A 23,271-nucleotide genomic window follows, 5' to 3' on the forward strand; every position below is an offset into this window, starting at 1 on the left:
CTCAAGAAATTTTCATCGATTTAAAACCGGAAATAGTTTGAGTCCTTATAGAAAAGATGAGATTATGGTTGTGGGGATACAATAATGCCTTTGAGAAATAACCTGAAGATTTATCTGAATATCTGTTACTGTTGAGTGAATGTTTGTGTTCCCCCAAAATTCATAGTTTGAAATCCTAACCCCCAATGTAATGGTATTAGGAAGTGGGGCCTTGGGAAGATGATTAGGTCAGGATGGTTCATCTCTCATTAATGGGATTAGTGACCTTATAAAAGAGACCCCAGAAAGATCTCTCCCTCTTTCACCATGTGAGGACACAGGAAGAAGACTGCTCTCTATGAATCAGGAATTGGGCCCCCACCATATAAGGAATCTGTTGGCACCTTGATCTTGGACTTCCCAGGCTCCAGAAATGTGAGAAATAGGTTTCTGTTATTGATAAGCCACCTGGTATATGGTAATTTGTTATACAGCCTGAAGGGACTAAGACATCTGTGAATCTCTAGTTGGAATGGTTAGAGGGTGGTAAGAGCTTGGCAAGATTCTAGGGCATTTTGTTCCTTTTTCTTAGGAAACAGCATTTCCCAAAGCATGGTCTATAAAATAGCTGCATAATATTCATTTCTTTAACTCTAACACATACCGAGCCCTGATTTTAACGTCTCTGAAATTAGGCTGCATGTTACATGTTACACAATGTCAAAGGATATTTGTTAGCAGCTAGGCCTTGATTGGGCAATCTTAGCTGTGCATGGATGAGACCTTTCATCTGATGATCACTTCAGTCGGCTTATCTTCATTTGTTCTACCTCTTGTGGCTAAATTTAACCTGAGTCCTCAATTGTTGCTTATAAAAGATTACATTTTCATGTTGCGTTGAAATGAACATTTTTATGAAGGCAGAATATTGACAGTCAAATGACAAGAAATCCAATTTAAGGTGGTAGACGTTGCCAGACTCTTGAAGTAGATCATAAAATGTTGAAAGCTGGGAGAAGTTGATGTGATTTATTTAGTCATTGAACTGTTTTATCTGTCAAAGCCTTCCAGCTGAATTTCAAGAGATGCTGATTAACTTCTAGAGAGACATACTTAAATTAAATATATAACCGGAAAAGCATATAAAACCCTAAAAGCCTTTCATATAATATAGAATTATAATGTCAATCCTGAAGGTGTTAAATAAGTCAACATGATGAGCATAATTTATAAAAAACAACATGTCAATCTGATGTTGAACACCATAGGCTGATGAAATCTTCCTTTTAGGATTTCAAAAGGTGTATTAGTTTACTAAAATCTCTTGAATATCCATAATAAAGAAATATACTTAGCTTTGTTTTCACCATCATTTCTAAACATATGTGAAACTAGAACTCCCCCTACCACACACACACACACACACACACCAGCTACTACCATTTACCAGTGCTGCGTCCTGGTGAACACACCTTAAGGCATATTACCCTATGGAAAGATTATTATGTTTATTTACCTGATCTTCAATTTGTAAATGGTAAAGTCACAGATACAACTGAAAGAATAGAAGGCTGTAATTCAGAAGACGCTACTACTATTTTTTCATTAATTTGCTTTATGATCATGAGCAGGACCCTCCTCTTCCTCTGCACTGGTTTCCCCATCTCTTTAATAAAAATACATCAGTTGTACAAAATAATCCACAATTCCCTTTACTACCCTACCCTTCGATGCCTGCAATGAGGTCCATTAGATGGGGATAGAATGCAATCATCTTTGGTTAAACATACTCTTGTAAATCATTTTGTGAGACATAAAACCACAACTTATTCTGTGGTTTTCAAGAATAATACATGAATTTATTTGATAATTTTTCTTTTAGATCAGTCACCCATCTAATGCCACATTCTGAGAGTCATATGCCAGCCACCACAGGGAGAGCTATGAAATCAAATGTATAATTCAGTGTTTATTTATCAAATTCCTTTCATGTGGTGACCCTATTCTTTGCATTGAGTAGAGCCATCTGAGGCCACAAGGGGGGGAGCGTGGCTCTTGAATTCTTGGTCATGTATTCCACTTTGGTGGTGGTGGTGTTGTTGATGGTGGTGGTTCTCCTCTCCTTCTTCATCCTTGTCATCATCATCACCATCACATCTCACCTCCAGTTCACCTTCTATATTACTTCCTATGAGATGTGATTCTGGCATGCCCCTGCTTAACACTTTAGATGCTTCCCAACACCCCAGGGATGAAGTCCAACCTCCTTGCATGGTTTATGAGAACTTTTTTCCCTTTTCATTCTCATCTCTTGCCATTTTCCCACCAACCACTCTATATTCCAGCCATGAATGATCTTTGAATGTGCCATGCTCTCTTCCACCTCTACGCCCTGAACATGCTGTTTCTTTATCCAAGGCTGTTGTCTCCAACCCTACCTTCCCCCTTCACTACCTCCATTTGGTTATTTTTTCAAAAAGGTCACTTCTTGTGGGTAAATTGATAGTGCCTTGATCACCAATACTGCACTAGGTAGCGCTCCTATCAGCTCCTACAGCAGCTCACACTTTCCCTAATATGACACTGTCAACAGTCTGTTGTAATTGCCTTTTTCCTAGTGTTTCTCCCACTGAATTTCAGCCTTTGGGGTGGTTTTTCAGCTGGATGACTTCAGATGGTATAAACGTCCTGTTAAACTCCAGAGCTCTGTTCAGCAGTGTGACTAGATCTGAAGTCTACTGTCCAGAGCATAGATATGAGAAGATGAAGGAACCAGACTGTTTGAAGTCACTGTAGGTGACACGACATTTTCAATCCCACCTATCCAATGTGATAGCAAGACAAACCTCCAACAATGCACTGTATGGGCAAAGCCCAAACAGCTGGAACAAAGGTCATGCTCCAGAAACAATCCTCAGTTGCCCATGGACTGGCTTACATTCCAGACTACTGTTATCTATTCTAGAGATCTGAAAATTTCTCTTTACTGTTCTATCTTCCCTCTGACACACATGTCAACTGACCACATGTTTGTCTGCCTGGAGAGTGAGTTTCTCTCTTCTCTTACCGCCAAACACAGCTTTCCTTTTGAAGCTGTGAATCAAGCTAACTGCCTGGCAATCTCTGGTATTAGAACCATAAGGCACCATGTGTGAAGATCACAGGATCTAGAAAGCCAGTTTTTTTTGTAACTATAATTTATTAGCTTACTAATGAAAAGGTAATGAAAAATTGTGACTTTTTCTAAGGGTCCACTGTGATCTAGGCACCTTGAATACATTATATAATTAATCCTCTCAACAATCATGCAAGTAGGTATTACTGTCCCCATTTCACAGATGAAGAGACAAAGGCTTGGGGGCTGAATGCTTGTCCAAAGTCGTGCAGCTGATAACTGTCAGAGTTGGTGTTAGAAACCACAACCTTCTGATTCCAAAGTCTGTCTTCTTACCATTCCATGGTGGTGATTCTCAATGTTTCAGAGCAGGATATGCAGTACTTGAAGAGTCAATAAAGAAAAACGATTTATTTGGAAACACTTGTTATTCATCTGCAGTGGAATAGAGTAAAAAAGACCCTCCTTCTGGGCCAGCCATTCTCACTGGTGCCTAAAGTGGAGAACTTCCCAGCCATCCCACCAACGAGGACACACCTGTGGCAGGTGGGGTCATTGGGACTCACTGCCCTCTCTTCTAAGGAATGTTCCCTGAATAACCCTTCCACTCCGTCCAGGCAACTCATTCATTGACACATTGTAGGAGCTGACAGAACACTGGCTGACCAGAGTTTGAGTGCTGACTCTGTGACTTAACACTGAGGAGAACTGGATGATCATTAAATGACTGCATCTCACAAGGAGGAGCCGGGGCTCTCGCAGGGTTGGAGAGGGAGCCACATGGGTGAAATCCTGCATGTGAGGGAACCCTGGAAACTGTGAAGGGGTCTGAAATCCTCTTCTGCACTTTGAATCTGCTGCCTTACTTTGGTTTTGTTTTTGTTCTTTTCTGTTACATGTGCATGATAACGTTGACAGCAAATGTTTATTAAGTGTTTAATTTGTGCCAGGCAAATTGTACTGTACAGGCATTTCTGATTTAATCTTTATGGCTACCTCACATCTTATTATTGTATGATAAGAATTGCTATTTTACATGTGAGTAAACTGAGAATCAAAGAGCTATCCCCTGTGTCTGATTCATCTGGACTCCCTGACGGAGAAAGGATCTGAAGTCAGGGCTCCAGGGGCCCAGAGCCCTGACACAGGCCTCTGTATCATGCTGGTGACTTTGCTAAATTTTGACCTTCAAGTCAGAGAATGTGGATTAACCATGATTGTTTCCACTGCGGAAAAAGAGAGTTGCATGGAATAATTAAATTAATATTCTCAGATTCCTCTTCTACAAAAGAGAGCTAGAAAGAATCCCTACTTCATGAGGAGGAGAAAATGATAGATACATAAAATGCTTAACAAAGTATCTGTCACAGATCAACATTCAATAAGTGAGTGGCGGGAGGGAGATGCAAGAGGGAGGAGATATGGGGATATATGTATATATATGGCTGATTCACTTTGTTATACAGCAGAAACTAACACACCATTGTAAAGCAATTATACTCCAATAAAGATGTTAAATAATTAATTAATTAATTAATTAAACAAACAAAAAAAAAGTGAGTGGCTATTACTACATATTCTCTTTGAATGTCATTTTCCTTATTCCCCTCCCTCCTCTGGCACATAATATCTTCAAGAATAGTGTCGGTGCTAACATTCCTTTTATTTCTGGCCCACATAGAAACCTGTCCCGGATCTGTAGCCCACAAAAGATGTAATGGACAGGATGTAAGACCCAGGAGGTCTGTTGGGATCCCACTCACAGGGCAATCAGTTTGGGGATCAGAACTGATGACCAAATGGAAAGAGTTCCTCACAGGGGGAACAGCGCTCTACAGTTTAGAGTTAAGCAATACCGGCACAGGGGTTGGTGACATGGACTTTGATGTCAACCTGAATTAAAAACACAAATCTGATACTTCATTCAGTAAGTACAAATTAAGTGCTCTCTATATACCAAGCACTGGGAAAGAAATTTCACACTCACTAGCTTTGTGAACTCATGCAGGTCAATAAATTCCCCAAGCCTCAGTTTCCTCAACTGTAAAATAATGTAACACAGTCTACCTCAGGGTGTTATCAGCTTTATAAGAAACAGTATACTGATGGTTCTGAGAACAGTGCCCGGTGATGGCAGCCCTGACTATTTGGCCTCTATGTGTGAGCTTTTTACTTCATTTGATTGTCATGACGATCTTAAGCAATATTTTTATTACCATAAATAAATTACCATTTTAAAGGTAAAGGAATTGAATTGACTAGTTCATGCCTCCCACCTGTTCTCGTGAGCAGCACGAGGCACCTATAGGGCAAGTGTGGTGACAGCGGGTGATCACCAGTGCCCCCTGAAGGAGACCTAAGGGTGACTGGACTGTGCAGATTGCCCAGGGGCTGCGGCAAAGCACATTATCCCAGCTGCCTCTAAATCTTCCCACCAGTGAGTTCTCAGCACCAGACATGGCCACGTGAATTTGCTGGGCTTCCAGGAGCTGAATGGAGGTGGGAAATCTGCCAGCCTTGGCTTCATCCCTAGGAAAGTTCTGCCACCCCTCGCTGCCAACTCAGACACTCGTCATATTATTCATGCATGTGATATCTTCCGCAAGAAGCATTGGCTCCCCAAAGGTTAGCATGGAGAGGCCGGCACTGGGAGCCCAGAAATCCAGACCAGCAGTGGAAAAGTTTGGTGTGAATTTGGGGGCCTGCTAGGTTCATCAGCATATGTCAATTCTGGGCAAACCAAGATTGGTCTCCTAAGGCTGGCATCCCCTGGTCCAGTCCATCAATCACACCATGGAAGACAAGCACCATGCCAGACACCGTGCGGGGAGAAGGGAGGGAGGTGTCTTGGTTTGCCCAGGCTGCCATGGGTGGTTTAACCAACAGAGATTTATTTTCTCAGAGTTCTGGAGGCTGGAAGTCTGAGATCAGGGTACCATCATGGTCGGTTTCTGGTGAGAGATCTCTTTCTGACTTGAAGATGGCTGCCTTCTTGCTGTGTTACCACACGGTGGAGAGAGAGAATGAGCAAGCTCTCTGGTGTTTCTTCTTATAAGGGCACCAAACCCATCATCAAGCCCCACCTTCATGAGCTCTAAATCTAATCACCTCCCAAAGGTCACATCTCCAAATACCATCACGATAAGGGGTTAGGGCTTCAACATAGGTGTTCTGGACGTAATTCAGTCCATAGCAGGAGGTAAGCATTTGGTTACATTTCGAGTCTGGTCAATTTTCAATAATGTATTTAAGAGAATCAGGGACAAACTAGGAAATGCAGAGAAGAGAGATCAGAATAGTAAAGGATCTTAAAATCATATTATACAAGAAAGAAAAATAGTAAGTCAACCATAAAGGAACCAGTGGGGACTTGTACTAGTGCAACAGGAGAAAATAGTTACAAATGTTAAGACACTAACGGACAGACATACAGGAGCCCAACCTACAAAATTATCAGGGTGATAGTTAAAATTTAACATGGTATTTACAAACATTCAGTATTTTTATTACAATTTTAGGGTACAAGTTATATGGTGAGCTTCAACTGCAAATAGCATAGGTGATCATCCCAAATGACTAATGCACTCATTTAGTAATTAGCAAATTAACATTAAACCTTTCTGGTCAACTCTTCTAGTAAAGCTCAAATTATTTGAGCAAATTTTTTTCTTTAGTCTGTACTCACAGGTGAGCAGCCATACAATAGTACTATTCGATACTGACCTTCTGTGGCAAATGAATCAAGCCCCAAGTGAACCCTTATTACCAGGGGCCTTTACTCATTTGGTTGAGGTTAAGGACAAATTGGAGTAGCTCAGGAAAGCCATAAACCCTTTCCTCAGAAATATGCATTAATGGACAAATCGTTTTCATGATGTATAGTTTCAGAGAGTAGATGAGGTCATAGTTGGTGCTCAGTGATTATTTGTTGAATAACTTAATGAATGACCGAATGAATACATGTTGAAACGTATTTTATCTTAGGGCAAGGCTATTTCATATGTTTCCTTGGGTACCACTTTTCCCTTCTGAGGCAGAAGCTCTTCCAAGAGGTTTGCAGGCACACCTTGTGACATCAATAGGTTTCGCTGGGCTCTGCTGGGTTTAGCTTCCAGCTGTATGTCTGGGTCAGGTCTATTCTTTCTGTCTCACTCTGCAACCCAGGCTAAAGGGACGGTACATACCAGGCCATGTGCTTATGGTGATGACAGAAGCAGAAGATAGCCTGTCATGTCATGTTGATGACAAGCCAAGGGCCCAAAGTCACACAGTGGAGTATATATTCCAGCTACAGTGAGGCCATAGCAAGGGTGTGGATAGTTAGTACGGTTATAGGGGATTGAAGAATCAAGACCAACAACTCAAACTCCCTCCCTTCCATTTACTTCATGGAAGTTCCCTGAGCTAGGTTTTGAAGGACAAATTGAAGAGAGTAGAAAAAAATTTAGGCAAAGGAAACAAAGATGAAAAACTAGGAATAAATAAACGGATACACAAAAAGAAAGCAAGCGAGAGAGTAGGACGGCATCTGAAAGAACAAACTGGTAGGAAATTTCAGATAAATACTCTCAGTGTTTGAGGACTTTTTTTGTTTGTTTGTTTGTTTGTTGTTTGAGAATTCCTTGAAGTTCTGAGTCCTGAATAGGAAGCCAGGGAAACTAGGTTGAGTCCCAGTTCTAATATTGCAGGCGCTTAGTCAAAGCTCTTCCCTCTTCGTCTTGTTTCTCCATTTGTAAGGATGAAGGATTCTCCCAGGTGAAGGCCAAAGGCCCTTGCAGCTTTGAGAATGTTCATATTCTAATCCACCTGGAACCAAATTGGAATTTTAATTTATTAATTTATATTGCAAAATCTGTCACATGGACAGAAATATGACTGTCCCTGAAGTCAGTACATTCCTTTCCTGTACCAAGCTACAGAGTATACCACGTCTTAGTCAAAAGCCAATTTGTCAGTTAAGAGTGAGAAATTCCAGGCAGTCTGACCAGTTTATTCTTTCCTAGTGTCTAGTTCCTCATGAAACGTCAAATTATAGACAGATGTTCTCTTGGTGAATCTGGAGTCAGATGAACCAAAAATCTAACTGCATGAACCTAAGGTAGCCTGATTCATATCTTCTTCCCTCCCTCCCTCTCTCCCTCCCTCTCTGCCTTCCTTCCTCCCTCCTTCCCTTCCTTCCGTGCTTCCTTCCTCTTTCTTCCTCAGGGTTGCAAGATAAAATACAAAACACCCAGTTAAACTTGAACTTCAGGTAAACAACAAATACATTTCTAGTATAACTGTGTCCCAAATATTGCATGAGACATACTTATTTTTAAAAATCATTCATTGTTCATCTGAAATTCAAATTGAAGTAAGCATTTTATATTTTTATTTGCTAAGCCTGGAAATCCTATAATCCTCCCTTCCTTTGACAGATATTTATTGAGTATGAATCACACGTTAGTGAATGGGACATTTTTCTTATTTTCTTGCTACCCAGCACCCTTTGATTTCCCATATTATGTTTTCAGGGGCTTCTAGCTTTCTGAACCCTGTCTCACAAAGGTAGAATGGAGCTGAAACCGTGCACTTCAGATTGGGACTTGAACCCACCGTCTTTTAATTAGAATCACTCACCTGGTGTCTGGACTTACTGAGGCTCAGGTTCTTTGTGTCTCAGCGCAGAAGGAATTCAGCGAGAGGCAAAGTGATAAGCAAGAAGTAGATTTATTAATATAGGATGCTTGCGAGGGATACAAGCGTGTAGGCGAGGGGGCTCTGCCCTGAGAATTAAGTGGCCTACATTTTTATAATCAAAGGAAAATGGGGGAGGGGAAGAGACTGCCTTTTTTCTCATTCTTTAAGTAGACGTCAGGCTTACATCACTAGCTCCTCCTTTGTATTGGGCAGGAGAGTATTTGACCCTATGAGGTCAAACTGGGACTGTCACAGTGCTTATTCAAATCAGCAGAAGGGTGGTAACATATACTAAAATATGTTGAATCATCTCAGGTTTCCGTATAATGAGGGTCTCCTACTTTGGAATGCCATCTTTCCCTTAAATTCCTGTCCTTGATCCTAAGGATTGTTATCTTGCTGAATTCGACCAGCAGAATGCAGACTTCATTTCTTCACTTAATGACCTGGGGCATATCTCGTGCTTTTATTTATGGCTTTATAGTTAAGCAAGCCTGCTTCGTTCCATGCTGAATTTGCTGGCACTTTGATCTTGGACTTCCAGCCTCCAGGGCTGTGAGAGAGAGATTTCTGTTGTTTATAAGCTACCCAGTCTCTGGTATTTTGTTACAGAAGCCCAAGCGGACTAAGACACCAGCAATAGGCCCTGCTGATAATAAGTACCTCCTGATACAATGTGATAAAGAGGAACTTCACCTCTGTGGAATTCTTCCCCCAAATCCGTACACTTCATCTAATCATGCAGCAAATATCAGACAAACTCAAATTGAAGGACATTCTACAAAATAGCTTCCCTCACGTACTCCTCAAAATTGTCAAGGCATGAAAAGTAAGAAAAGACAAAGACACTGTCACAGACCAGAGGAGACTAAGGAAATGTGACGACTAAATGCAATGTGGTATAGTGGATTGGGTTCTGGAACAGAAAAGAAGACTTTAGTGTAAAAATTGGTCAAATCTGAACAAAATCTGTAGTTTAGTTAATAATATATCAGTATTAGTTTCTTAGTTTTGACAAATATATCATTAATGTAAGATGTAAACATTAGGGGAAACTAAGCAAGGGATCTACAGGAACTCTCTGTATTAATTTTGCAGCTGTTCCATAAATCTACCATTATTCTCAAATAAAAAGTTTATTTGAAAAAAATAGAAGCAGGAAAATTTGTTAAATGACTATTGCAGACAGTTGTCTAGGCAATAGAATGGGCTATAGTAAGGTCGTTAAGATAGCCAGAGAGGGACAAATCAGGGCTTTGCTTTTGGAAGTGGAGTTGACCATTCCAGAATGTCCTTCTGACATTAAGAAAAGGTTTTCCAACCGTAGGAGTGCAAGGTCCATAAACAGAAGTCTTAAATTGATCAAGGCTTTACAAAGTGGCAAAGTGTCCCAGCAACACATACCAGATGAGTGCATGCTCCAAGTCCTGATAGATTTCCAATCCTCCAACTCCCATGGAGAACAATTTTTTTTTTTGTCCGAATCCCAGAAGCTCTCCCCCTAAGCTTCTTATTTAGCTGATTTATAAATGTTTGGTTTTTCATTTGCATCAAATAAATTGCTCCCCACAGTGAGCTGGTGACTCAGCCTGGGTGGGAAGCTCCCTCCTGCCCTAGGGCCATGTTCTTGCTAATTTGTCATTGTGCACTAAGGCCTTAGGAATCCCTTTATTTATCCTGTAGTTAACTACAGTAGTTTTGTCTTCAATTGTTAAAAGTCTGGGTGGAAATGAAGTGTATGTCTTGTTTCTCACTGCATAAGGTTTTTGATGGATAACTGTGGAGCAAACCCAAGAAGAGGGAGTGAGTACATTGGGCACAGGAGGGAAGTGGTGGGAGGGAGTGGGACCATACACTTAGCAAGTTTTCCCTAAGCCCAAGGTTACTGTTTTCAAGGAGTTTGCAGGTTATTGTGTTTGAGCCATGAAATTCAACATGGTTATTAGATAGATAAGTAAGGGGCTTGAAGGTCAGGAACTCTGAGATATTTGTGAGTATAACCCAATAACAAAAGGCAAGCTAGAGGACCTATGTTTTTGCTTCCTTGTTCTTCCCTTACCCTTTTTCTATGAGGTTTGGGTGAGGCTGATCCCCGCCCTTGGATGAGAATTCCATCCTCCAGTTCACAGTCAAGGATGCAGCGTGCTGTACGTAGGATGGGCCAAGAAGTGTCATAACCGGAAATTTCACTGAAGATATTGGGAAAGCGACATTCTTTCTACTTAGGTTGCCAACGATCAGTGTACCAATTCAGTATCAGAAGGACATGGGTGGTGGATAGTTTACAAATACTGGACTTGAGGTGGGACAATTTGATGATGAAACAGTTAACAGGTTGTAGCCTGAGATTTTCAGTGTCCAGCTTTACCACCTCAGGTTCTGACATTATTAAGTCAAGTCTGTGTGATGATAAAATGAATAGATCTGCAAGCAGGCTGAGGCAGGAAGACAAGCTGAGGGCTGATCACTCTGGATCCAGCCATGCCTACAACCATTTCTTCTTTCAATGTATGTTTTTAGTTGTATGATCTAATGAGTTTTGTTTTTATCTTATTTTATTGATTTTTTAAGCTTCTTAACTCAATAGAAAGAGAAGTAATATCTTCTAAATGGCTGTGAAAGGTATAGCAGAATATACTGCTTTGACATATTGGTTATTTTGAGCTGAAGATAATTGAGAAGAAACAGAGAGAAGGAAAGCTCTCCGACTTCCCCCTATTTGCCTAAAAGCAGGCCGTAAATTTATAAAATGTCCCCTCTCTTCTCTCTACCAGGAGGGACACAAGTTAATCACAAGAGACAACTCTAGACCCTTCTCACCCCAGACATGGCACCAGAAGAGTCTCCATAATAATCCTTGCTAAAACTAACCCTTCTCTATCATTAGTCTCCCCATATATTTCCCTTCCTAAAATTTGCCAAGCTTAGAAGCTCAAAGGCCATTTCCTTTGTTTTGTCACTTCTCCACAATTTTGTTGTTCTTTGCTAAGATGCTATATAAGCCCAAGATCCAATCATCTCTTTGAGTTACTCATCACTAAGTAAGTACTCCCGCGTGTTTGTGTGATTGCCACGTTAATACACTTCTGTTTGGTTTTCTCTTGTTAATCTGTCTTTTTTCAGTCTAATGTGCTGGGCCCCGGGCAGTGAACCTAAGATGAGTAGAGGAAAAGGAAATTTTTCCTCCTGTCCATCTGCTAAGTGCTCTACAACAACCATGCTAGGAGCCTCTGTGTAATTTCCCCTTTAATCCTCATAAGAACATTAGGAAGCATTATTTATCTCATTCAGGTAAGGAAACTGAAAAATAGAAAAGTTAAAAATCTACCCAAGCTGACAAAGGGGTTACGCAGCAGAGGAGGTATTACACCTAAGGTCAGTCCAATGAGTGACAATCTCACCCTGGCAAGACTTTTTCTTTAAGGAGCTAAACTCTTTTCGTGTCTTCTGAGTCAGGTATTTTGGTGGAACTAAGCAATTACCCGATTCTGAGGATTAAGCCTCCTAAGTGTCCCCCAAATCTTTTCTCCATTCCCACTGCCAACACCAAACTCAAGACAAGACATCCTCTGGGAATCATGACAGCAGCCTGTGGAACAATCTCTGCTGGGTCTTCCCTCCCACTTTGTTCTCTGCTCTGCATCCAGAATTCATTCTAATACAGTTTTAACCATTATTTCATATATACTATTGTTTGATTGATTTATTTATTTTTATTGTGAGGTCTTCAAGGACAAGGGATTGGTTTCTTCTTCTCACCGCTGGATGTCCAGTGCCTAACAATGTTTGACACTACCTTCTCAGTGTTCTAATCCATTCTTCTATTTCTAAATACCTTCTGTAGACTAAAAACTCCCAAATTTATGTGTCTGGATCATACCTTCCCCCAGAACTTTGGCATCTGTTGATTTGGTTTTTGCTCTTGCATTTCTAATCAACATTTCAAACTGAACACATTGAAAATAAAATTCCTGATCGTCCCCCAGTATCTGTTCCCCATGTCACTTCCACAGTCTTCCCCATGGGACTCAGGCAACCCATCCTTCCAGGGGCTTGACCGAAAACATAAATTCATTCTCTGGACTTGTCACCTGTCCTTGCACACCCCTTCAATGGTCAGCAAACCTTGTCGGGTTTCTGACCATACCCACGGCTCCACAGCAGTCCAAGTGCCCGCCATTTTTTCTTCCTGGGTTACTATACTATCCTCCTAACTTGTTTCCCTGCTTCTTCCCTTGACCCATTGCAACCCCCTTTTAAGCCAGAAGGCCAGGCACTTCCTGTCTCTGCTCAGAACAGTCAGGCAGCCTCCCTCCTGACTCAGCACAGAAGCTGAAAGTCCACCACCTCTGACTTCTACACTCCAGCCCAGTGGGCTGGCTTGGTGTTTCTCAAACACACCAGGCATTCTCTTGCCTCCAGACCTTTGCCCTGGCTTTTCCCTTCACCTAGAACATTTTTCTCCTGGATATCCTCCTTCATCTCTTTGCCCAAGTGCCACCTTCTCAGTGACGCTTTCCCTCTCCACTGCATCTAAAATTGCCACCTGCTCCTTCAAGGCAGGATATTTTATCTGGTTTTTGGTTTCGTTGTTTATTTTTGTGTTTGTGCCTGTCTGTGCTCAAAAATGTTTATTAAATAAAAAGTATTAGGTGGTGAATATTTCATGAATGGATACACAAATAAATAAATCTCATTGCGTCATTGATGGCTCTCCATTGCCCTAGAATAAAGTTCAAATTCATTAGAGCACAAGGCCTTCCAGAATCTCTTGACTCTGTCTTGAGCTTTACCCCTCAATGGCAACCATACCACAACTCACCTACACTCACGTACCCTGTGTCCCAGCCACATTTAAATACCTACTTAAAGTTCATACAAAACTCTTTCTGTCTTTACGGTCTGTTGCCATAGTCCATGTTCCTTGGCCTATCACTTTGCCCCCAGATGGAAAGGGTGGTCTTCGTAAGGCTCCTCCAGCACCTCATTCTTCTCCCCTTTCAGCTTTTACCATCTCGTATTACTTTACTATAAATTTCTGCTCCTAAGAGGTCTCCACAATGAGACTGACAATGCTGAGGACAAAAGACATGTTTTTCTGGCCACTGTATCTCCAAGTCCAGCACACTGGCCAAATCTGTCTGACTACTTGCTACCAATACTTTTTCTCACTGCAAAACACTGCCTCTACCTCAGGTAACCTGTAAAGCTCCCAGCTTTGCCCCATTTCAAGCCCTTGGCTCATCTAATCTTCATTTGTTTGTGTGTCAAATGAGAGTTCTAACAATAAAAAATGAACATCTCTATCCTTCTAAGCAAAGCAAAACTCCAAAGGTTCAAATAAGTTTAAAGTTTCAACTTTAATATGTATCTTTCCATGTGTTTTACTTAAAAACTGAGATTAGTCATTACACACATTAAAAGTCACCTCTGTTTAGTTTATACATAACAGTCATATGAATAGTCATGGTCTTATTTAGAAGAAGTAAACACTAAAACATAACAAAATGTCAAGTTGGCCTAACCCCACCAACAGAAGTCATGCAAGATGCAAATGATGTTAACTGGCTCAATCAGATTAAGTCTTGAGAAATGATTACCTTTCCCTTCTGGAAAAGATTCCCCTCAGCCCTGGTCTGGCCTCTTTTCCTAAAGACTTTGATCCGTGCTCTCCCTTAGTTGTTTAGGACATTGGAGACACCAGTTCAGATCACATACTCATGGGCAGTATACTTGAGAGCTGGGCACCCAGAGATGAAGATGTTTTGCAGACATGCTGGGAAAGGAAATGGCTTTCCCTGGTGGATGTTGCATCAATCAAGAGGGGGGTGACAGAGGATGTCAAGGAAACAGAGTCTGTATTCAGACGCCTCAACTTCTGCTCTGGAAATCCTATCAGATGGACCATCAATTACCTCCTTTTCCCATTCAGATCCTTGCCTTTGTCACAGAAAAATTTTTGACAGAATGTGGGGGGTAGTTTGCACAGCAGTAACCACATATGTTCAGGGGGAAGAAGATTCTGAGTGGGCTTGTTCATTTGCCCCTGACCCTCCAGGTCTTGGGTTTACCCAAATCAGTCTAAGAGACTTGTGCCTATGGCTGGCCCATCAGATGTGTCTAAAACTTTTTCCCAGTTGACATTGCCAGTATTAGCTTCCAAGTTGGTGATGTGTTGAAATGTCTCCTCGGGATGTTGGCAATTTGTTCTTGGAAATGCATGAAAATTGTTTAGTCATTTTCATAATCAATGCAAGAACCAGGCCTGGCCTGCAAGGACCTTTCTCTGACCATGATTTTGATTTTTCCAAGCTGGAGCTCCATTGTGCTTTGATGAAATTGTCAGGAGATCAGGATTCAGAAAAAAAAATCTATGTTTTCTCAAAGACATTTAAGCTGTATGAAGCATTTACCTTATATCATATGTTTGGGAATAAAAAATCAAATCATTGTTGTAAAGCTACAGTGATTCGGGAATAATAACAGATTCAGTTACTGGTGGTTATTAGATGTTTGACAAATATCTTCCCTGTTCTCTTCATCTTATGGGAAACTTAAACTTCCTAAACCAAGAATAAACCAAGAGTCCCCAAGCTCTCCATTCTTAGGGCTTTCTCTTTCATATCCAAATGACATCATCCAGGCCCCAATGGTGTACACAGGAAGGCTTGACTGTTTCTCAAGTGTTTCTGATAATCCTTAGGAAGTGGTTACATGTTCCACAAATTTATCTTAGTTGGGCCATGTCTGTCACTCTAGGTCAGTACCCTCAACTTCTCCTCCATTTTGCCACCTTTTCTCTCTGCTACAGTTCACTCTTTCTACCCTTGTATGGAAAGAACCATCTCACTTTATTTCTTTAAGCCCAACTGAGATGCACTCAACTTCATGAGACTTTGCTAAAGCTTGAGGATTGTTGAAGGGAAAGACAATGCAGAAAAAGGAAATCCAGAGCTGAATACCAAACATTTCTCTCCTTGAGCACACAGCATTTCTCTTTACAGGGCATCCCCTATGGTCATCTTTCTCCCTAGCAGATGATTTAATCCCTCTCTTGTGATGTCATGAAAAACAGTTCTCTTCTTAAGTTGCCTCTTTAGGAACCCAAGGCCTCAGCCTGCAGTCTCATAACCCCGTCAAAAGAATGAAAAAATAAAATTAATTAACATCATAATCTCCAAGAGATATACCCTGCTTACAATGCACAACGTTTGTTTGAGAAACTTAGTCTAGGCTGAGCACAAACCTTTCATATTACCACTTTGGTTCTAAACTTTCCCTGGCACAGGAAGTGAGAAATGACATCTCTAAGGCAACAAAGGCTCACCCAGGAGCCTCTGCTAAGCCATAGATTTCATCTTTCTCTACAGAATGCAGAAACCAATCACTGACATTTTGGAACTAAATTTAAGGAGGCTTGGAGGGAGTTTTGAGGGCATTCTGACCCTGTGAACAAGCAGACTTATGAAGGTGAATGTTTAGGTTCTGAGGATGCAGCAGTTTAATAAGTCAGACCCAGACTTCAATCTAATGAGACCTTTAAACAAGAAGACAAGTGGTTTTATCAGCCGTTAAGTACCACAGTAGGGCATCCCACAGGGCTGTGGGTCTGAGAGGAGCAGCTCTATATCTTATAAAGCACCCAATGCACTTGAAGGCTGTGGCTTGGAGGATAACTTCCGATTAAACCCCTTGAGTTTTGACACCTGGCAATCTAGGAATTCCTTTACGAAAAATAACCAACCACACCACCATAAAACCACATGTTCTTCTTCTTAAATGTTCCGTGGCATCTTGGAGACTAAATAGCTCTTGTGGAACAATCTCTCTCAGGAGTTAAGGAAACATTAGACAATATTTATTTTAAGTATGTATTAGAAATTAAGAAAGAGATGGACCTGAAAATAAAGAATGGCTGAGCCCTAAAATGATGAAATAGTTGAAACACAATTTAATATGTTGTGCAGAATGCAAGGATAATTGTACATTTCCTGGACAGCAAAAATTCTAAATTATTTTATTGTTATAATTAAATTGCATCTTTATATCAAAATTGTTATACATTTATTGTAGTGTAGAAAAATACTGAGGAGCATAGGTTTGTAGAAGCAGAAAATCTACTTAAATCTCAGCTCTGCCACTCCTGAGGCAAAGTATGAGCCTCTCTAAGCATCAATATGCATATCTATAAAGTAGGATTATTTTGATAATGAAAAAAATGTAATTAAGTTAGAACATTCAATAAATGCTAGTTGTTATTGCAAAATGAAATTAAGAAAATTCTGGAAAATTTGAAGAAGTAAATTAAGATTAATCTTTTATTCCACTGTCTAAAGCCAACCACAATTAAAATTGCAGAGTTTGTATACATTTGTTCCATGATGTGTGTATGTTGAGGGTGGGAGTGGGGTCTCTATTTCAGAAATATGGATTTATTCAGCATCTGATACATAGTTTTTGAACTGCTTTTTAACTGGACTGTATCTTAGACATCTTTTTATGTCAATAAATGTCAGTGTAATTCATCATTTTAATAGCTGCATTTTATTCCATTATATGGCAACGACAATACTTTACTAATGATGTTTTTTATTATATTTACATTTTTATTTTCCACTACTACTTCTTCACTATTATTTTTATAAGCACACACAATAAACATCACTATATAGTGCATTTTTAGCATTTGTCCTATTATTTACAGAAATATAACTGTTTTGTCAACAAATGCACTCCTTTACATATTTGATAGCTATCATCGAAGTGCCCTCCACATGTTGTTCAAGAATGTCTGGGCATGCACCAGAAAACTACTAGAGCTAATCAATGAATTTGGTAAAGTTGCAGGATACAAAATTAATGCACAGAAATCTCTTTCATTCCTATACACTAATGATGAAAAATCTGAAAGAGAAATTATGGAAACACTCCCATTTACCATTGCAACAAAAAGAATAAAATACCTAGGAATCAATCTACCTAGGGAGACAAAAGACCTGTATGCAGAAAACTATAAGACACTGATGAAAGAAATTAAAGATTATATCAACAGATGGAGAGATATACCATGTTCTTGGATCGGAAGAATCAATATTGTGAAAATGACTATACTACCCAAAGCAATCTACAGATTCAATGCTATCCCTATCAAATTACCAATGGCATTTTTTACAGAACTAGAACAAATCATCTTAAAATTTGTATGGAGACACAAAAGACCGTGAATAGCCAAAGCAGTCTTGAGGGAAAAAAACGGAGCTGGAGGAATCAGACTCCCTGACTTGAGACTATACTACAAAGCTACAGTAATCAAGACAATATGGTACTGGCACAAAAACAGAAACATAGATCAATGGAACAAGACAGAAAGCCCAGAGATAAACCCACGCATTTATGGTCAACTAATCTATGACAAAGGAGGCAAAGATATACAATGGAGAAAAGACAGCTTCTTCAATAAGTGGTGCTGGGAAAACTGGACAGCTACATGTAAAAGAATGAAATTAGAACACTCCCTAACACCATACACAAAAATAAACTCAAAATGGATTCGAGACCTAAATGTAAGACCAGACACTATAAAACTCTTAGAGGAAAACATAGGCAGAGTACTCTGACATAAATCACAGCAAGAACTTTTTTGATCTACCTCCTAGAGTAATGGAAATAAAAACAAAAATAAACAAATGGGACCTAATGAAACTTCAAAGCTTTTGCACAGCAAAGGAAACCATAAACAAGACGAAAAGACAACGCTCAGAATGGGAGAAAATATTTGCAAATGAGTCAACGGACAAAGGGTTAATCTCCAAAATATATAAACAGCTCATGCAGCTCAATATTAAAGAAACAAACAACCCAATCCAAAAATGGGCAGAAGACCTAAATAGACATTTCTCCAAAGAAGACATACAGATGGCCAAGAAGCACATGAAAAGCTGCTCATCACTAATTATTAGAGAAATGCAAATCAAAACTACAATGAGGTATCACCTCACACCAGTTAGAATGGGCATCATCAGAAAATCTACAAACAACAAATGCTGGAGAGGGTGTGGAGACAAGGGAACCCTCTTGCACTGTTGGTGGGAATGTAAATTGATACAGCCACTAAGGAGAACGGTATGGAGGTTCCTTAAAAAACTACAAATAGAATTATCATATGGTCCAGCAATGCCACTGCTGGGCATATACCCAGAGAAAACCATAATTCAAAAAGACACATGCACCCCAATGTTCATTGCAGCACTATTTACAATAGCCAGGTCATGGAAGCAACCAAAATGCCCATCGACAGATGAATGGATAAAGGAGGTGTGGTACATATATACAATGGAATATTACTCAGCCATAAAAAGGAACGAAATTGAGTCATTTGTTGAGACGTGGATGGATCTAAAGACTGTCATACAGAGTGAAGTAAGTCAGAAAGAGAAAAACAAATATCGTATATTAACGCATGTGTGTGGGACCTAGAAAAATGGTACAGATGAACCAGTTTGCAGGGCAGAAGTTGAGACACAGATGTAGAGAACAAACGTATGGACACCAAGGGGGGAAAACCACGGTGGGGTGGGGATGGTGGTGTGCTGAATTGGGCGATTGGGATTGACATGTATACACTGATGTGTATAAAATTGATGACTAATAAGAACCTGCAGTATAAAAAAGCAAAAACAAACAAACAAACAAAACCAACTAATACTAAACTTTCTTTGGGTTATTTGTATGGAAATATGTTAATATAAATGTTTTAGACATTACATGAAATTTCTAAAAATCTTACATGTTCTGGTATAATGTTATAAGTCATAATTCTAGTTATTACTTTAAAATGTATATCTCAGACATAACTAAATTTCCTTGTCAATTGCATTATTATGAACTTTCATCAAATCTTTAGCCATGGTCATTTTTAAGTCTTTTGTCATTTACAGACAGTTCTGGGTGTACTCTGATGCTTTTGCAAAAATGTTCCTATAAAAGGGTTTCATCTTCAAGGAATTCATGGAAAAGACTCTGACAAGTACAGGTTTCTGGTAACTGACTATACTGCTGAACTGAATGAATAAGCATTTTGAGAACTCTAATGGAAAACTGATGAATTCATAAAAGTGCTAACGAAAGATCAAGATAAAAAAAATTAATTACATGGGACTGAGTGAACTGATGGGGATGATTATAATTTTTGTGACTTTCTGTTTGAATAAAAAAAAAAATCCCACAAGGACTCAGAGGCAAAAAATATACAAACCAATTTTCACTGCAAAGTAAAGGAGCTGTTACAGTGGAGGATTACTGGACTGAATGTCAATATTATGACATAGTATGAGTGTGTTTCGTGTTTGGTAATTGCAATCATTGTTGCTTTTGTTGTGGTCATCCATTTACAATGCTTGGTGTCAGTTTATTTATCTCTTGTAAAAATAAAATACAAGGCTTCCCTGGTGGCGCAGTGGTTGAGAATCTGCCTGCCAGTGCAGGGGACATGGGTTCGAGCCCTGGTCTGGGAGGATCCCACATGCCACGGAGCAACTGGGCCCGTGAGCCACAACTACTGAGCCTGTGCGTCTGGAGCCTGTGGTCCGCAACGAGAGAGGCCGCAATAATGAGAGGCCCGCGCACCGCGATGAAGAGTGGCCCCTGCTTGCCGCAACTGGAGAAAGCCCTCGCGCAGAAACGAAGACCCAACACAGCCAAAAATAAATAAAATTTAAAAAAATAATAATAAATAAATAAATAAATAAATAAATAAATAAATAAAATACAGAGTGTGTGTGTGTGTGTGTGTGTGTGAAAAAAAAAAAGAAGAAGAAGATGTGGTACATATATACAATGGAATATTACTCAGCCATTAAAAGGAACGAAATTGGGTAATTTGTTGAGACGTGGATGGATCTAGAGACTGTCATACAGAGTGAAGTAAGTCAGAAAGAGAAAAACAAATATCGTATATTAACGCATATATGTGGAACCTAGAAAAATGGTACAGATGAACCAGTTTGCAGAGCAGAAATTAAGACACAGATGTAGAGAACAAACGCATGGACAATAAGGGAGGAAAGCAGCAGAGGGGTGGGGGTGGTGGTGGGATGAATTGGGCAATTGGGATTGACATGTATACACTGATGTGTATAAAATGGATGACTAATAAGAACCTGCTGTATATATAAAAAAAAACAGCAATGAAAAATAAAAAAGTTAAATTGCAAAAAAAAAAATGTCTGGGCATGTACCTGAGCACAGGGGTTCTCCAAGCCCTGATGTCCTGGAAGTTCAGAGCACTGATTATGGTTGTACATATCTCGGTCCAGCCAGACACCTTGCCTGGATTGGTGAATATTTAGTCAAGTCAGAGTTTCTACTGAATGTATGATTCTAGATAAGCTTCTTCTTTAAAATTTCTTGGCCTCAGTCCCTTAGCTTGTAAAATGGGGATAAGATACACATTATAGTTGAGAAAATTAAGAGGTAATATAATAAAATTTATAAGGTCTGAGTCATCATAGGCACTTAATACATATGTGCTCTTTTCCTCCATTATTTCTGTAAACTGTGAGTTTTTATGCCATGTTGCCTTGTAATACGCAGATGCTCAGAAACTTATGTTTCTATTTAAATCATTTTACTCCTGAAAAATCTATTAGGAAGTAATGGATCAAAGAGGATATCCATAGAGTTAGCTATCTATGGAGTTAGAGTAGAAGAAGATGAAGAAGAAGGCAGAGGAGGAAGAGAGACAGGGAAGAGGAGGGAAAGATGGAGGACTGAATTTTGAAGACAGGTAAACCTAGGGTTCAAGTCTAGCCCTGTCACTTACTAGCTGTGTGAGTTGGGGCTTTGAGTTAACTTCCTTGAACCTCAGTTTCCTGATCACTAATGTGCAGTTAATGACTTCTTTCTCAACATGTTCTTGTGAGGATTAATTGCAAGAGTGCAAGTAAAGTGTTCAGAGTATTGCAGACAAACACCAGATGTCCAACAAAAGGCAATTCTTATCTATTGTTGCCATTATTATTTCCTCTGTTGACATTACTATTCCATCATTATGTCCATTGTTGACATTATTAAGCATTGTTTCTTGTGCTTTACTCTCCAGGAAACCCTCGTGGCTTAGCACAATAAATCTATTATGGCCCCCAGTGAGCCACTTGAGTGTCATTTATCCATTCATTCATGGGAAAGATTAGAGCCACACAGTGAATTTACCTCTTCGTTGATCCCAAGTGGATAGTGACTGAACAATTAATACAGGTTGTGGACTTAGGAATCAGGAAAACTCAGCATGGAAACAGAGCCTTTTCTATCTTTTACTTTCTGCAGACAATCTGCTCATCATTCCTTGCTAACAACCATTATCATATATGTGTGTGTGTGTGTGTGTGTGTGTGTGTGTGTGTCTGTGTATGTATGTTAATGTATGGTCCTTTATTTTGTTGTTTTTGTTTGCTAGTTTATTTTTTTGTATTTTGTCACAAAAGGGGAAAAAAGATGTAAGACCAGATCTTGAAGCCAGAATAGATCATGGCCGACCCACTTCATTCACTGTAAGAGCTGGTGATAAAGGAAATCTTTGGGGTAAGTGCTTTCTGACAGCTGCACCATAATGGACTTACAGAGATAAGATGAAAAGGAGTGTTTTGGGGGAGTTTTTGTTTGTTTGTTTGTTTTTGCATTACCCCTGACTTCAAACTCCCCAGACTATCTAGAATACAAAAGAACCATAAGGTGTAAAGTATGCCAGAGAGATTATATTCACGGGTCTTCTAGGTCATGAAGGGTACACATACCCTTCAGGGAAGCCCAGTTAAATGCTCAGAGGAAACTCATCTGTATCTTCTCATAGAAAGAGGCCTTTCTAATAAGTGATTACTGATGCTTAACTCCCTCTTCAAAGGGGGTTTGCAAAAACAGTTTAAAGCAAATTATTATAGGTGAGTCACTCTAAAATAGTCTGTGCACATCTCTGATGATCTTAAACTTAGCTAGCTTTTTGTTGGTTCAGCAACCCAGTGCTATATTGTGGAGGAGCTAAGTTTCTTTGTCTGCTTTGCTTTTATTTTTCCTCTTCTATTCTCAAGCTGTCAAGCCTTCTATTGACATTTTCACTGCTTCCGACAGCTCCTCTTTCTTTTCCAAGTCGCTTATAGTTAATCTGCTGCAGGATGAAAAAAAAAGCAAATAACCAAGCTTGCTAAAAAAGTGTGTTTAATAAGATTTCATGAACCCCAGCAGGAGACCCAGAGTGTTTGTACCTTCATTCATTAAATTCCATCTATAAATATTTACTGGGGTCCCTTGTGGTAATCCACAGACTGTGACTTGTTCTAGGCAGTAAAGCACATTGTTTGGGGGCTGTAACTTTTTGAAAAAGTATATTCCCATTTTCAGGAGCCTTTTCAAATGTCTGAGTTTATGGCTAAGTTGTGAATGGTCAATACTGTGAACTTGTGAGCTCTGAAGATTTGATTAATTACTGAACCTCTCTGCCTATATAT

This window comes from Eubalaena glacialis, chromosome 9 (genome assembly GCF_028564815.1).
Source record: "Eubalaena glacialis isolate mEubGla1 chromosome 9, mEubGla1.1.hap2.+ XY, whole genome shotgun sequence".
In the NCBI taxonomy this organism is placed as follows: Eukaryota; Metazoa; Chordata; class Mammalia; order Artiodactyla; family Balaenidae; genus Eubalaena; species Eubalaena glacialis.